The sequence below is a fragment of the Halyomorpha halys genome, unplaced genomic scaffold, assembly GCF_000696795.3.
Source record: "Halyomorpha halys isolate HHAL.00 unplaced genomic scaffold, Hhal_1.1 Scaffold9.1, whole genome shotgun sequence".
NCBI classification, from domain to species: Eukaryota; Metazoa; Arthropoda; class Insecta; order Hemiptera; family Pentatomidae; genus Halyomorpha; species Halyomorpha halys.
This window is the reverse complement of record NW_027110416.1, coordinates 1,225,019-1,239,139: the sequence shown is the minus strand read 5'-3', so window position 1 is coordinate 1,239,139 and position 14,121 is coordinate 1,225,019. Positions and strand designations below refer to the sequence as shown.

General features: G+C 31.9%; 1 protein-coding gene across 1 annotated transcript in view; it reads left to right on the top strand.

Annotated features, from left to right (window-relative positions):
- The window catches only part of LOC106678033 (uncharacterized), a gene marked incomplete in the record, with an annotated part of 375,705 nt that overhangs the window by 258,845 nt on the left and 102,739 nt on the right, over window positions 1-14,121 (top strand).

The following is a 14,121-nucleotide window of genomic DNA, read 5'->3' as shown; positions in this document are numbered from 1 at the left end:
TATCTTCCTCTTATTCATCGCGTTGTGAAAGTCCATACAGGATTTATTCTAAATAATGAACATAACCTATATAAAAACTAGTGCCAACATTAAGAACGTCGCTACTTGAATTAAGAAGTAACAACCTGGACTAAATAAATTATACGCAAAATAAGATTTTTAAAATCATATGCTGATCTAAAAGTAGTCTGTGAAAACGAAATCCTAACGGACTTGGAACATAGGTTATGGGCCCCATAGAGAAAATATCGTGAAATATGATAACACGCCAAAAGGCGATGTGTCATTGCTAGTTAGTGACACGTGTCAAGTTGTTAATCAACATGATGTATGGTGTCTTCCCATCTGGTCTCTAGAAATCTCCCCGATCATTTCCTATGTTTCGTCCGGCGGTTTCCTCCCCTTTGTCTTCGCGGAAGATACGCCTAGACCACGTAAACGCAGAATGACATAACCAGAACATAAGTTGGCCCTTCTGTTCTGTCCAAGAACATTTCTCCAATCGCTTTCCTTTCGCACGCCGCTGAAGGTTTCCTTAGTTTCCCCCTTGATGTTGATGCCCGTTGCCCACTTCTGTATCATTGGATCACTTATCGATTGATGTGGTCGTCTTGTTAGTGTTTGCTCTTCCCACAGTTTTCACAGTGGTAAATAGGATTCGAAAGTGAAAAAGTTAAAAATAAATAGTAGATGATGAAAGCGAAATCGACTAAAACATTATTTACAATTGAACCTGTTTTTTTTCCAAAAAAAAATGGCGACAAAAAACACTCGAGAAAAAAAAGAATAAAGTAATCGAAAACTGGATAAATATACGTAGACTTCTCCAATCCTGTATTTCTTTAAGTTCAAAAAATAATATAAACAAGAAATTTTTAACATTTTCATAGATTACCTTTTTTTTTACTTTCACTCCAATGTACGGAATATATATTAAGGGGGAGTATTGCGGTCGTGCAAAATTTCTAATTCGAGTTTTCGAGGAAAGTGTTTTTAGGCCCCCTGACTTTTTGGTCCTTGTCTCGGAAATTTTTCTGTTAACAGTCTAGCTCAAAAACGAAAAATGGTCCGAAACTAAAATTACATATTTAAGCAGGTATAGGCTGGGTATAGGCTGGGGTGTGCCAGGGTTGTGAGTTAAAGTTGTGATGCACGCCCCAGATTTTTTTGGACTAGATAGAGATACAAAAAAAATATTTTCGGCTCTTCAGGTCTAACTGATTATCTAATCATTTTATTGCTCTCAAAGAAAATATTCGAAAATATTGTCATAAGCATAAATTAGTATATTTCAGTGTCACTGGAAGAATGTATTAATTTAAAAAAAATGTAAAAGTATTTCAATCTGTATTCAAACAACTCACAATATTAAATGTGTATTTTGCACAATATATTTTGACTAATCGATATCAATAAAAATGACTGAACTAAAAAATATTTACACCACATGACACCCACAGTTTTCTAATAAAAAGCTACAATAGGGGGTATTAAATGTAAAATGTTTTACCATGGTAAATGTCGTAAGTATAGGATTGTGAGCAGCCCTATTTAAAGTCATGAGCTCCCAGCGTATTTTCTGAGCAAATAGTTTTATAACCGTTCCTTTCAAAACTTCAAGTTATTCAACTATAAGTTTAGTTCTAAGTTTTGATTAAAGTAATTTATTACAACATGCCTAAATTGAGTGAAAAGAGGAAGTTGTGTAAAAGTTTGGCTACTCAGTGCCTTGTTGATCTTCCAACTTGTGAGGAAGAGAATCAATGTAATGAAAAATGTCAATTAGCTCATAATTGACATTTTTCATTACATTATTATTATTGTCATCGATTGCTTTATTAGCTATAAAAACATCCAAAACAATACTAACACAATCAAAACATAAACTACGAAGAAAAAAACTTTACATGACAAGAAGCAAAACAGTGACGAGCTCAGCTGATCTATTGCCTGATGCCATTCTCCATTTAACAGACCTAGTAACAAACTCTCAATCATATATGTTATATCGTTTTAACATGGTAAAAGAAGGAAATGTTTCTCCATTTAACACGCATTAACATGTTTTTTGTTTGTTTTGTTTTTTTAATATTTATTTATTGCTATTTACAACTGTACATTACAATACATTTAGTAAATCTGATCTAAGTTAAATTGGAGTGTTACAGGCGTGTAGAGAAACAACCCATTGGTAGCACTCTAATGACATTTTACATTTTGATCACTTTCAAGCCAAAGTCCAACCAGTTATATGAAGATAAGCTGAGTGAATAAATTGAATATCATGTAATTTTTGCAGATCAATTTTTAATATCTTAAGTTTTTAAATAACCACTGAGGGATATTTCAGAAAAAGAGCATTTTTCACCATTCTTGTCATGACAGCTGGTCTGTTGCGTGACGTCAGACCTAATAACAGACTCTCAACCATATTATATGGTATTTCGTTTCAAAATTGTAGAAGGAAATATTTCTCCATTTAACATCAGTTTTTCCGTTTAACACGATCTAATAATCTCCTCGCCTTCCTCATGATCAAATAATTGTGTTGTCGTATATCATGCTAACAGATATTGATCGTAGTTACGATAAGAAACTACATAAATGGATTTAGTATCAAAGATTTAAGAGTTGACGATCGGAAGCGACTGAGCCTGTTCTAGCTACCGTGACCAACGACTGCTCACAGAAGGGACCAGCCAAGCTTGAAGAGAGGATATTGTATTCTTGTCTCTAATATTCCTTCATTCCAAGTTCATTTAGTAAAAAAATACAAATAAAAGAAAGGTGCGCTTTTTAGCAAAAATAAATAAAATGCAAATTATTACACATTACTGATTAATTTTAATTAATTAATTATAGTAGTAAATAAAAAATGTTTATTATGCCCATTAATACGACTTTCCCAACCACTTATGGTGCAAAGTCCAACATAATAAGTGTTTGCTGTGTATCCCTTGATATTGCGCTGATAAATGCGCATCTCCATGGTGATGAAGTGACTGGTTTCCATGGTAACCTGTCGAAATATTTTTTAAAAAGATATTTATGTACTTTTAAAAGTTCGATACGTTATATTTTTGCAAATAATCGATTTCCACGATTTTTTTTAGAATTGAATTTGTTTTCAAATAGCCACTACAGTTTATGAATTTTTTTTTTGTGCTCTATGATACTTGAAACGGAAAACGTCTAATTTTGAGAGAATGTTAATTCTATTATTCTATTCTAAAATTTAAACCATCCAATCCTTACAATCCAAAATCCTTCGTAAAATTCTCAATGCTCCTTACTTTTTCACAAATAAAAGCATACATAAAGGCTTAATGTTCCCTATGTAACCGATCTAGCCCGAACCAGATATCCTCCTTCCATTTTAAACTGCCTAACCACTCAAACCCCCAAGTTCCTAACCTTGCATCCTCTTCCATTCCTGACAATCCTCCAAGGCGCCTGAAAAGTACCAATGGGTAGTTGTTCTACACCCCTGTAGCACTCCATTTTAACTAAGATCAAATTTACTGAATGTATTATGTAATATACAGTTGTAAATTTCAATAAAGATATTTAAAAAAAAAAAAATTTAAACCAAAAAGGAGTCCTATGTAGGTTTGCTAATAATTGTCTGATTTCGATGTTTTTGATTTTAAATAGGGAATTTAATTAATTTTTCTCAAAATTTGGCATAAAATGTCAATTTGTACACGTATTGGACTGTCATAAATATAAGTAAAGACAAATAAGTGGAGCATCTACAAGACAATAGGACAATTGCTAATAAAATGTTTTATGAATGGGACAAGTCCTTTATAATTAGGTAAATATAAGATATCAGTTAAAAAGGACTAGATAAACACAAGTTGTTCATAACGTCCTTCAAAATTTAGATATAAAATCAGTCCTGATAATTTGGACAGAAACCCAATTAAAATATTTTTTAATTATTAGTCTTATCTCCTCTGATTTATAAAGTTTAATTGCTTAATATTATTACTTGTATCAGAGTGCTACCAGGTGAACCCATACAATCTGTGCCTCAAGCGTAGCCCCGTCCAACCATAACCACAAGACATCTGCCGCACATCTGCTTCTCATGTTGTCTGGGTGCTTGTCGCTATGGTTACCGCTTCAGCTGGTGTCCCGTAAACTAGGAACTTAACATTAAAGTCCACATGGCTTTAATAATAATAGAGAAATTACCTTAAGGAATTATTTAACTTTTTTATCTCTTCGATTTATGGGGGCGTATGAATCTATTCAGCCAATATTTGGACACTAAATGGCGAATCGTAATCTTTAGTTCCGAGGATCTCCTTGGGTTGATCTGTGACTTTTATTTCAAATCTAAAAATAATCGGCACGGCAGTTCCAGAGAAATGCCTAATGCAGGATTTTAATTTTTTCGAACTCGTGTTTAACCTTTCTTACATTTATATTTTATGTTACTTAGGGCTAAAACTGGACAAACGACTGACATGGAATCCTCATACAAGACTGAAAAGACCGGAAACTGCTCGTCGATTCCGACTATTACAACATTTACTAGACAAACGGTCCAAACTTCCAATCCATTACAAAAGACTGAGGAATTGAGCTATGGGGCTCCACTAAACCATCTAATTCCTCTCCAACCTTTAATTCCTTCGTAAAATCCTTAATGCTCCTTACTTTGTCACAAATCAAATCATCCATTGGGACCTCAATGTCCCCTATTTTGCTGATTTGGCCAGAACCAAATACCAATCCTTCCATAATAAACTTCCCAACCACCCAAACCAACTCGTTTCTAACCTGGCTTCTCCTTCACTGCCTTATAATCCTCCTAGGCGTCTGAAAAGAAGATGGCCTCGAGATCTTCTCCTCTAGAAATGGTATTGAAGTTCTATCAATGGGTAGATTCTCCGAATGTTTGTATCATGTCATTACATCACTTACAGCAAATTTACTTGATGTGTATATATGTATACATTTGTAAATAACAATAAATAAATTATAAAAAAAAATTTATATTTATTTATTTAAAAAAGTACAATCAATATGGTCCGACCAGATGACATTATGAGTTAGCAAGATTTCTGATTATGATGGCGCTGTGGAGGCTGTTAGACCAGTACAATATGAATTAATATCTTCTGATAAAACTAATAATTCAATTAACAAGAAAACAACTAAATACAAAATACTAAAATGAATGTGAAGTAAAATAAAAATAAAAAAGATTGAAAGAACCTCCTGAAGTGAATAATAATGATAAGAATTTACAATAAATAAATTAATAATAATGATCCAAAAATAAAAATACAACATAAAATATAAGAAAGAATATGATATTATACCACATAATCTATAAAATATGTAATATGATATTTAATATAAAGAGTACAAAAAAAAAAAAATAGCATTAGAACTAAAGAGCAACGAAAAGATACAATAAAACAAAATGATAAAGGAATACAATAAAAATAAAGATCTAAATAAATTATTAATTTACATATACATTCATACACATACACACACATTACATATACTCACATCTTCTTCTTAAATGGTAAAATCTTAAAAGTTTGTGGAAGATGGTTTCCTCTTTTTTATTTGTTTGATTACAAAATTCCATTATTACTAATAGATAGTATCCCATAAATATTGTAACTTATTTTAATAATTTCTCTTTGGAATAAACTAAAGTATTTTTAATTTATTTACATGTTTTTTGTTTATTTGTTGCTTATCACAAAAATATAATTATGAATATTTATAGTATCATATTAACTATTCTATAGTTTAAGAACTTAAGTGACCAGCTAGCATTTGAAGGTTTCAAATTTATAGGAGAGACTAAAGTAGAAACTTGATATTTATTCCTGCTCATATCTGGCACAAACAAAACGTAACCCTGAAGCTAATGTAAATGCAACTCCTTTTCAAAAGATGTGAGGTGTCTTGACCCTGACCTGCAAAGGTATATTCAAAATAGTTTTATCTTGTCTATAGTCTTCTGAGGGTTCTGTAATAAAATGGACTTATGATTTCAATGATGATTTCAAGGGTGCAGTACTTTGTAAGGAAGTATTGCTGCTATACCAATTGTTCTGTAAGGAGGTGATTTGGGCTGAATCTGGGCAGAGGCTGGGTGGAACCCGGAAGGCTACCGAACCCACAGGGTTGACGTATGGCTACAGGAACAGAATAAATAATTATCTTTCACAACCAAATTCGAACCCGGTCCTTGCAACTTGTAGCAAAGTGCCTTACCACTGAGAGTCACCCCATTCTACATATATATATACACACACATTTATAGCGAACATATAAAGTTACATAAGAAAACAAGAATTGTAAAAAAGAGGGCAACCAGGTACGAAGTGAATGTTATGGCCGCTTGAATAATACTAACTTTATTTTCGAGATTTTTTTTTATTTACAGTGTATAGATAAATTATATAATATTAAGATGTTTATTTAGAGTCTCTAAATATGTGGCTTACTTATCATTCCCACCCCAGTTTACAAAGTGCACTGGTACAAAAGTAAAAGAAAACTGTAAAACAAAAAAAAATAATAAGTCCTTAAATCTAAAATAAAAACAAATAAAAAACAATAATTCCTTATATATAGAAAAAAAAATTAAAGAAACAATACAAACCATAAGTAAATGCGCTACTTGGTGCCAGCAACTAAATTAACGTTTCATTTTGTATTATATATATTTTTTTTCTATGAGGCCCTATTTGGTTTATTTATTCTGGAATCCCATCTTTCTAATTAAAAAAAATAAAATAAAAAAATTTATATTGCTATCATCTTTAAATTCTCTAAGCTCTTTCATTCCCCTGAACTATTGAACCCGTCTCGATGAATCATTGTGAGAACCTATCAAAGATAACAGCTTGAAGTTGTTAATGATTCTTCAATGAAAAAGATTCCATGAGGGCAATATAATAAAGTATAATATAAAATAATATATTATGCACATATATTAAAATAAAAACTATGTAGTACTTAGTATTAAGAAAATAAAGAGACAATTAAAATTAAAATACTTTAAACGTTGTTGATAAGATTAATTGTTAATAATATTCAAATATTCTATTTCGAGGAGAAAATGATAAATTTAAAGATTAGATCAATTCAGCATAAAATTAACACTAAAACTATAAAATTGGTAATGTGAGATGATGGCCAAGATATAGCGCTCTCCTCTATAGTTCTCTTCACGATCCTAGTTCTTACATCTTGAAAAGAAATCCTGATGAGGAGACCTTGAAAGGAGTCCTGACGCGTCCTTGTCTTGGATTCTTGTCGAATCCCATTGTCCTGCATCCGATTAGGCAATGTATTTTTTTCTGTGTCAGTCCTCACTCCTCCAACTATTGTTGATTCAGCTCTTTACTCACTTACATATCGTTAATGGTCAGCATTTATACTGTAATTTAATTTCTTGAGTTTTCTATTTCTTTGTATTCATCCAGCGTTAATATAAAATTAATTAATAAATATTTTAGCTTAAGAAGCAAGAGGAAATATGTCGATTCCTGAGTGATTTTTTCGGTTGATTTAGAGTCAGAAGTACAACTGAAAAGCTAGTTGACTAATAAGGTAGCGGTATTAATTAAAATACTTGTTATTAAATATGGCTGATCTTTGTATATTTATTCACATAAATCGATACTATGATCGTAGCTAGTTCCGTTCGTAATAATAGTAGTACTCTAGACGTATTATATATTGTTTGATAGCAATATATTTTAGAAAATGTAGTATTCAGCATAGAAATTCATAGAAGGTGGAAGAAAGTAGCATCAATAAAAGATCTGACGTAATACAAGTTACACTGAGCGGGCGCATGCGCAGTTTTCCCAACCACTCTGTTAACTGTTGTTATGACGACACAGTCATTAAATTGTTACTTCTTTTATTTCACTGAGTCTAAACTTATATTTGGGCCTTTCAGTTTACAGGTTGTATAATCTAAATGTGGGAGCGTGTAGCTCAGTAGTAAGGCACTGTGCTACTAACTCCAAGTTAGACCTACGGGGTCCATACAACCTCACAAAGTAGGTACCCTTAATTGTGTAAAAATCTCTTGGTGGAGCGTAATTCTGAACAAATCACCTCCTTTAACAGCCTTTGGTCTAGCAACCCTTCTTAAGTTGTAGCGGTAAGGATTTAATTTGAACATAATCTAAATAATAAAAAATATTTAAAATTTTACCACGTCCAGTAATTCCTTATTTATTAATTATCTTTTGTTTATTTACATCACTTACATTGTTTATCACTTTTTGGCATCGCTTAAAATATTTGTACTTAGACTAGACATATTCCAAAAGTTCTCAACTACGTGTTATAATGATCAAATTGATATTTATATTGTGAGGCAGATCATTAATTTATGTGTGTGTATAATTTATCGAACTATTAAGCATTAGAAGTAACATATATAATTTTTTTGTTTACAGGTAAGATCGAGTTCAGATTTTCTCCTTTTAAAAACCAAGGTATGATTATAATGTAATTTATTAATCGTATAATTAATAATTTTATGAAATTTTGGTATTTGTGTTTTATTGCATCTGACATTTGATTTATAAAACTTTCTAATTTGCTTGCGATTTCTCTTACTTTATGGATAAAAAGTGTTGAGTAAATTATTTGGCTCAAAGAACAATAATTCGAATTTACCCTGCATAACATCTATAATGCATAACAAATAATAATGTTTTTTCGATGGGAAGGTGGTGTGCCAGCAAAAAAGGGGAAAAAATACATATGTAGCCCTAACGGGAATTGGAGTTATTGAGAAAGGATGCGGGCAGAGGTTGTTACCTTCCTGCCCTCGATGTGGTACAGAAGGGCGAAGGGCGTTCAACCCCAATAACTTAACTAAATTGGTTATTGGTAATCTTGAAATCACTCCAGTAAGATGGAATATAAGCTGAAATATTATTGATGGTAACCGTATATAATTCTTAACACAGTTAACATAAATCAAAATTAGATTAAAATTAAATCTGTAATCATAGTTCTAACAAAGTTCTCTTTGAAATTTTCAGAAACGCCTTTTTGGCATTGTAACTTCGCTATGATAAAACAGTTTCAGGGAGTGCTTTAAAAGTACTATAACTCAAATATGGCCGAAGTCGTATAGTTGTTATAGATTTTTTCGAAATGAGGTGTAGATAGTTGACTGTAGATTAATGATTGGAGAAGTTTGTCGGGGGGGGGGGGGGGGGGTGCGGTCTGCAATGAACAACATAAATAAACAAAACAATATTTATTTATTTTATGCCGACGTTTCGAACTGAGTTTCAGGGCTTCATCAGGGCTATAGAACAAAAGACATAACAACAACATTTAGAGAAACATACAATTGAAAAAGAATAGTATACAAACAGATTTAGAATTATACAAAATATTGAATTGAATTATAAATGATAAAAAATTGATAACTGATAATTGAATAGTAAAAAAAAATTTAATTGATTGATAATCGTAGAATTAGATGGTAGTAGATTGAAAACAGTGAAAGATGAACTATAATATCATGTAGGTAAGAAGATATGTATAATATAAGATATGCAAGAAGTGTCTAAAACTGAAAAATAAATAAATAAATTGAATCTACAAATTGAACACTATGACAGACAATGAAAAATAGTGAGTGGCTTATATCTGAATTACAGTGTGAGTATTAACTTATATACCTATTGTTTTTTTTATTTATGTTGTTCTTTGCTGACCGCACCCCCCGACAAACTTCTCCAATAATGTTTCGAAATGAATGAATGAACTAAAATTTTAATTTTTTTATTCAACTGAACGACTTTGGTTGTTCTGACCTTGAAATAGTTCAGTACCCACTTTTCTATAACACTTATCGTTCTTGTTTTATAGTCTTTGTAAGAAATTGAATTATTTTCTGACAGAAAATGTGTGTTAACTATTGAAAAATTTCAGCATTATAAAAAATAACGTAGTTTTGAAGTGAACATACTAAAATTAAATAAAAAAATTAGTTTGCAATCTCTTTTGAGGTTAACTTGGAATTTGACTGAAAAAGTTGCCGAAGACAGGAGTCAGCTATCCTTTGACCAAAGTTACCGACCGACCTCGAAGACACGGTGGATAAGCTGATCGGCAAAGAAAGGAAAGTTTTCTAGGAAAAGCCTTGACCGCTGGGAAACCTGCCTCTCTGCTGACAATGGAGAATTGTGGAAGATGTCCTTTCCGATTTATTGCCACCACTCCTTTCAGGGTCCTGCCATCTGCACGCCGTATGGCCGTCTGGGTCCTACAGGACAGGGGGTCTTTCACAGAATGGCTGCTTATTGTTTACAAGTGTATCTACTGTCCTCTGTAAATATTTCATTATCTGTAAACATAGGGAATGTACCAAACTATTTGCGGAAACAAGGACATTCAAAGTCTGTAAAATATTTTTTTAAAAGTAGACTACTAATCTCTCAAACAAAACAGTATCAGAAAAATTAATTTAAAAAGGAAAAATATGAATGATAAGAATTAGAATATTTTTTCTAACTGATGAAAATTGGTCTGTTTCATTTATGCTTAAACAAGCAAAAAAAAAAAAAGTTTAAAGGAAGAGAGAGCAATTTCAACCCTCTTATTTAATTTAGGGGAGTTGTAGGAGAAGACAAACCCTTAACAACCTCCAAATATTTCGCAAAAATAGTGTCGTCGAGGGAAAGAAGTTGAGGCACCCAGCGCTACACTAACACCAACTTAATTCATTTACAAAATTTTTTCAGAGGTTGTATGTCTTGTGCCACAAACTTGGAATTGTCGCGTCATAAGCTGTGCCGATTCCAATCTGTCTAGAGTGGTTTGGTTTGGAAAAAGATTATCAACTATCTTTTAATGATGTATGAAATAGATTGTAGACAGATAGTCCGGGTGACGGTCAATAAAAATACAACAAAGTAAACAACTCCTCACTTTCCTGAGCTTCGTGAGGGCTAAATGATAGTAAGATACAAGCATTGTAATATGTGATAAGAAAATTATAATAAATATACAAAGTGAGTAAAACATTATACAAAAACAAATTGAAAAGAAAGGAAAAATTAAGTTCATAAAATACAACTGTACATAAATATTAAACTAACTAACAATAGATACAGCCATGTGTAATAGATATAGAACTAGAGTAATACATAGTAGAACAGTACTAGAAATAGTAACAAATTTGTTGAGAGCAAGAATGGAAAGGGTGGAGTAAATGAAAATAAATTTGAAATAAAAAATAAATATTAAGAAAATATAAGATATTTCCTAATTTATTGCGAAACTGTATTTTATGTTTACCATTAACCTGTATTTTATGGCACCATTGCATGTATTTTTTTCAAACAAAGGATATAATCCTTTATGAGAATTTGTTAATTATCTGTTTACATTTTTCCCTGTATCTAATTTCCGGTTAATTAAAAAAAAAAAATTAGTTTTCATATCGAAACAAACCGAATTAAAAATATACTGTAAATAATATGTAGTAATTAAAAAAAAATTGTAACGGACAAGAAAATAAAGGTAACTACATTTTACAAATAAACATAATTTATATCCAAAACGTTATGGTGTTGTTGATGCCACAATTTGAGAGAATATGAAAAAAGAATATTCAAAACGGTTCCTTTTGACAAAGGTATTACCGCGTATGGGAGCGCGGTAGTCCTGGGGTAAGGCGCGTGGCTACTAACTCCAAGGAACCGAGTTCGAATCTGGCTGGACAGAAAATCCGGAGTCCTCCAGGGCCCTGTTTCATAAAGCTAATAGTATTAGTTCATAGTACAAGTATAGAAACAACGTGGTAACTGCGCTAATACTTGTTTCTTTTCATAATGGGAGGACTAATAGTGATTTTACAGGAGTTTAAAAGTACTTAAGTACAATTTACTATTGTACAAGTCAGTGTAATTGTAATAAGTTAAATCGACAAGACTAATAGTATTAGTTTGTACTTTATTATGAACCCAGCCTCCTAAATTGGGTACCCTGGCGGTCGAGTGTGATTCTGACCAAATCACCTCCTTGCACTATCGTTGGTCTAGTAACAGTACTTACATCATGGATTGTAACAGTACAGATTTAATTTTTTTTTTTAAATTACATCGTTAGTTTCTCTCAGTTACTTCATTAGTTGTTCGCTATAATTAATTTTATTTGTTAATTAATTATTTAATCAAAATGTTTATGGCCTATTATTACCTCACCTTGTTTCATGAAGTTTAGCTACCTTATTATTGTACCCTTTGACAGTTATCCCTAATTCCACTTTTGTTGCTTAAGTCCTCAGTACTTGAGGTAAAACACTTTGCCCAAGATGACTTCTTGACAGGTAAGTGAGTTGCTGCTTAGGTTGAGTACCTGCCTACCTGCCAAGAAGGTAATTAACTTAGTCAATGGATTTACCTGCTCTTCCAGGAACTTCTGAACTAAATGGAGTACGGTTAAAAGTACCGTGGATCTTTAGCTTTGTTCTAGTTTATTAAGTACATTAAGAGAAAAAGAAACCTATAGATATGCAGAAATATTGGTTCACGTATTCACAGAAGTGGCTATATATACGAGTATGTGGACAATGTTCACAAATGAGATTTCACGTTTATGATCCCCATTTAATAACAAAATATAAAAAATCAGTTAAACATTTTATTAGCCTTAATTACCTCTCACATGTTCATAAAAATGTTTATTCGCATATATTGGATGAATAGCAGTTCCCAGCATCCTATTCATATCTATTTAACAATTTTGGAATAAATTATTATGATTCATTTGTGCTACAGTATTTAATTACAAATTTGTATATTTGTAATGCGATTCACTTATTAAATACACTCGGCACAGTTTCGCATGAGCAACTCGATGCCACTTTTTCCAGAAAACGTCATGTGATATTTATTTTTTGTGTTGGCATAATAGTTTGGTTCTTTTATTGTATTGTCTATTATTACAAGAGTCCAAGAGGAGAAAAAAAGGCAGTTATTTCACCCCATTTTTGATTACTTAATTGAAAACTAGGTATAATTACTAGTCAAAATTGATGAGTCTACCAAGTATATGTAGGGGGAAAAAAATGGCGGCTGTTTCAAAACGTTAAAAATAATTAAATTTTCGGAGCCCTATATCTGTACAACAATAGAAAATCTAAGAGAGCGTCATTTAAAGTAAAGTAAATTTGCTAAAATGTAAGCCCTAATAGAGCTATTTACGTTCTATAGTTCTAGAGATATAGCTTTTTAAAAGGCTATATCACGAGAACTATTCGACGTAAATAGCTTCTATTAGGGCTAATATTTCAGCAAATTTACTCTTCTTTGAATAATGTTCTTTTAGATTTTCTAGTTTTGCTGGTAGTTTTTAACATATAGAGCTACAATAGTCAAGAAAAAAATCATAGATATACTGATACGTATTTATGCTCAAGGAATAAATATTTTTTCTGGCATAAATTCATCAGTTAGTTGCCTTGTTATGCTTTCCGAAAACAAAATAAAACAGAGGTAGAAGGGATGGGAGGTTCCTAAGAAAACACCACTCCTTACTCCCCCTTCCTATTCTAAGATTTACAACCCCTAAAAAATTCTGTGCCTCTCCCTGGACCAGAGTGTAGCCAACAGAAGCAACCCCTACCAGGTATATAAGCGCCCTGCAGGCTTACCTTTCTCCAGGGATCGGATATGTATCGCTTATCTTTTCTGTAAATTGGTTTTTCCATCCGGTGGGATTGTAGGAAGGGAAATATTGCCAGGTAGTGAAGGTTGAATATATCTTTTAATGGAGTCATTTAATCATTGGAATATTATATTTTAGAGAAATATTTTAAGCTATACTTTATGTATATATTTATTTATTTTCTTTCACGATAATAATATATACATAATTTTAACGTTGCATTCTATTCACTGATGTCCTATATGTATTGGGTTCATCTACGATGAATACATAAGTTAGCATTTTGATTGAAGTTAATTAGATCCACTGTTTGCTACCTGTTCACGCGTCTCCATAACGTGTTCTAGGACAATGTTACGTTGACACATTTAAGCGTTGAGTAACATCAGTCATCAGGTTATTGAATGTAAATTGGCTCATACT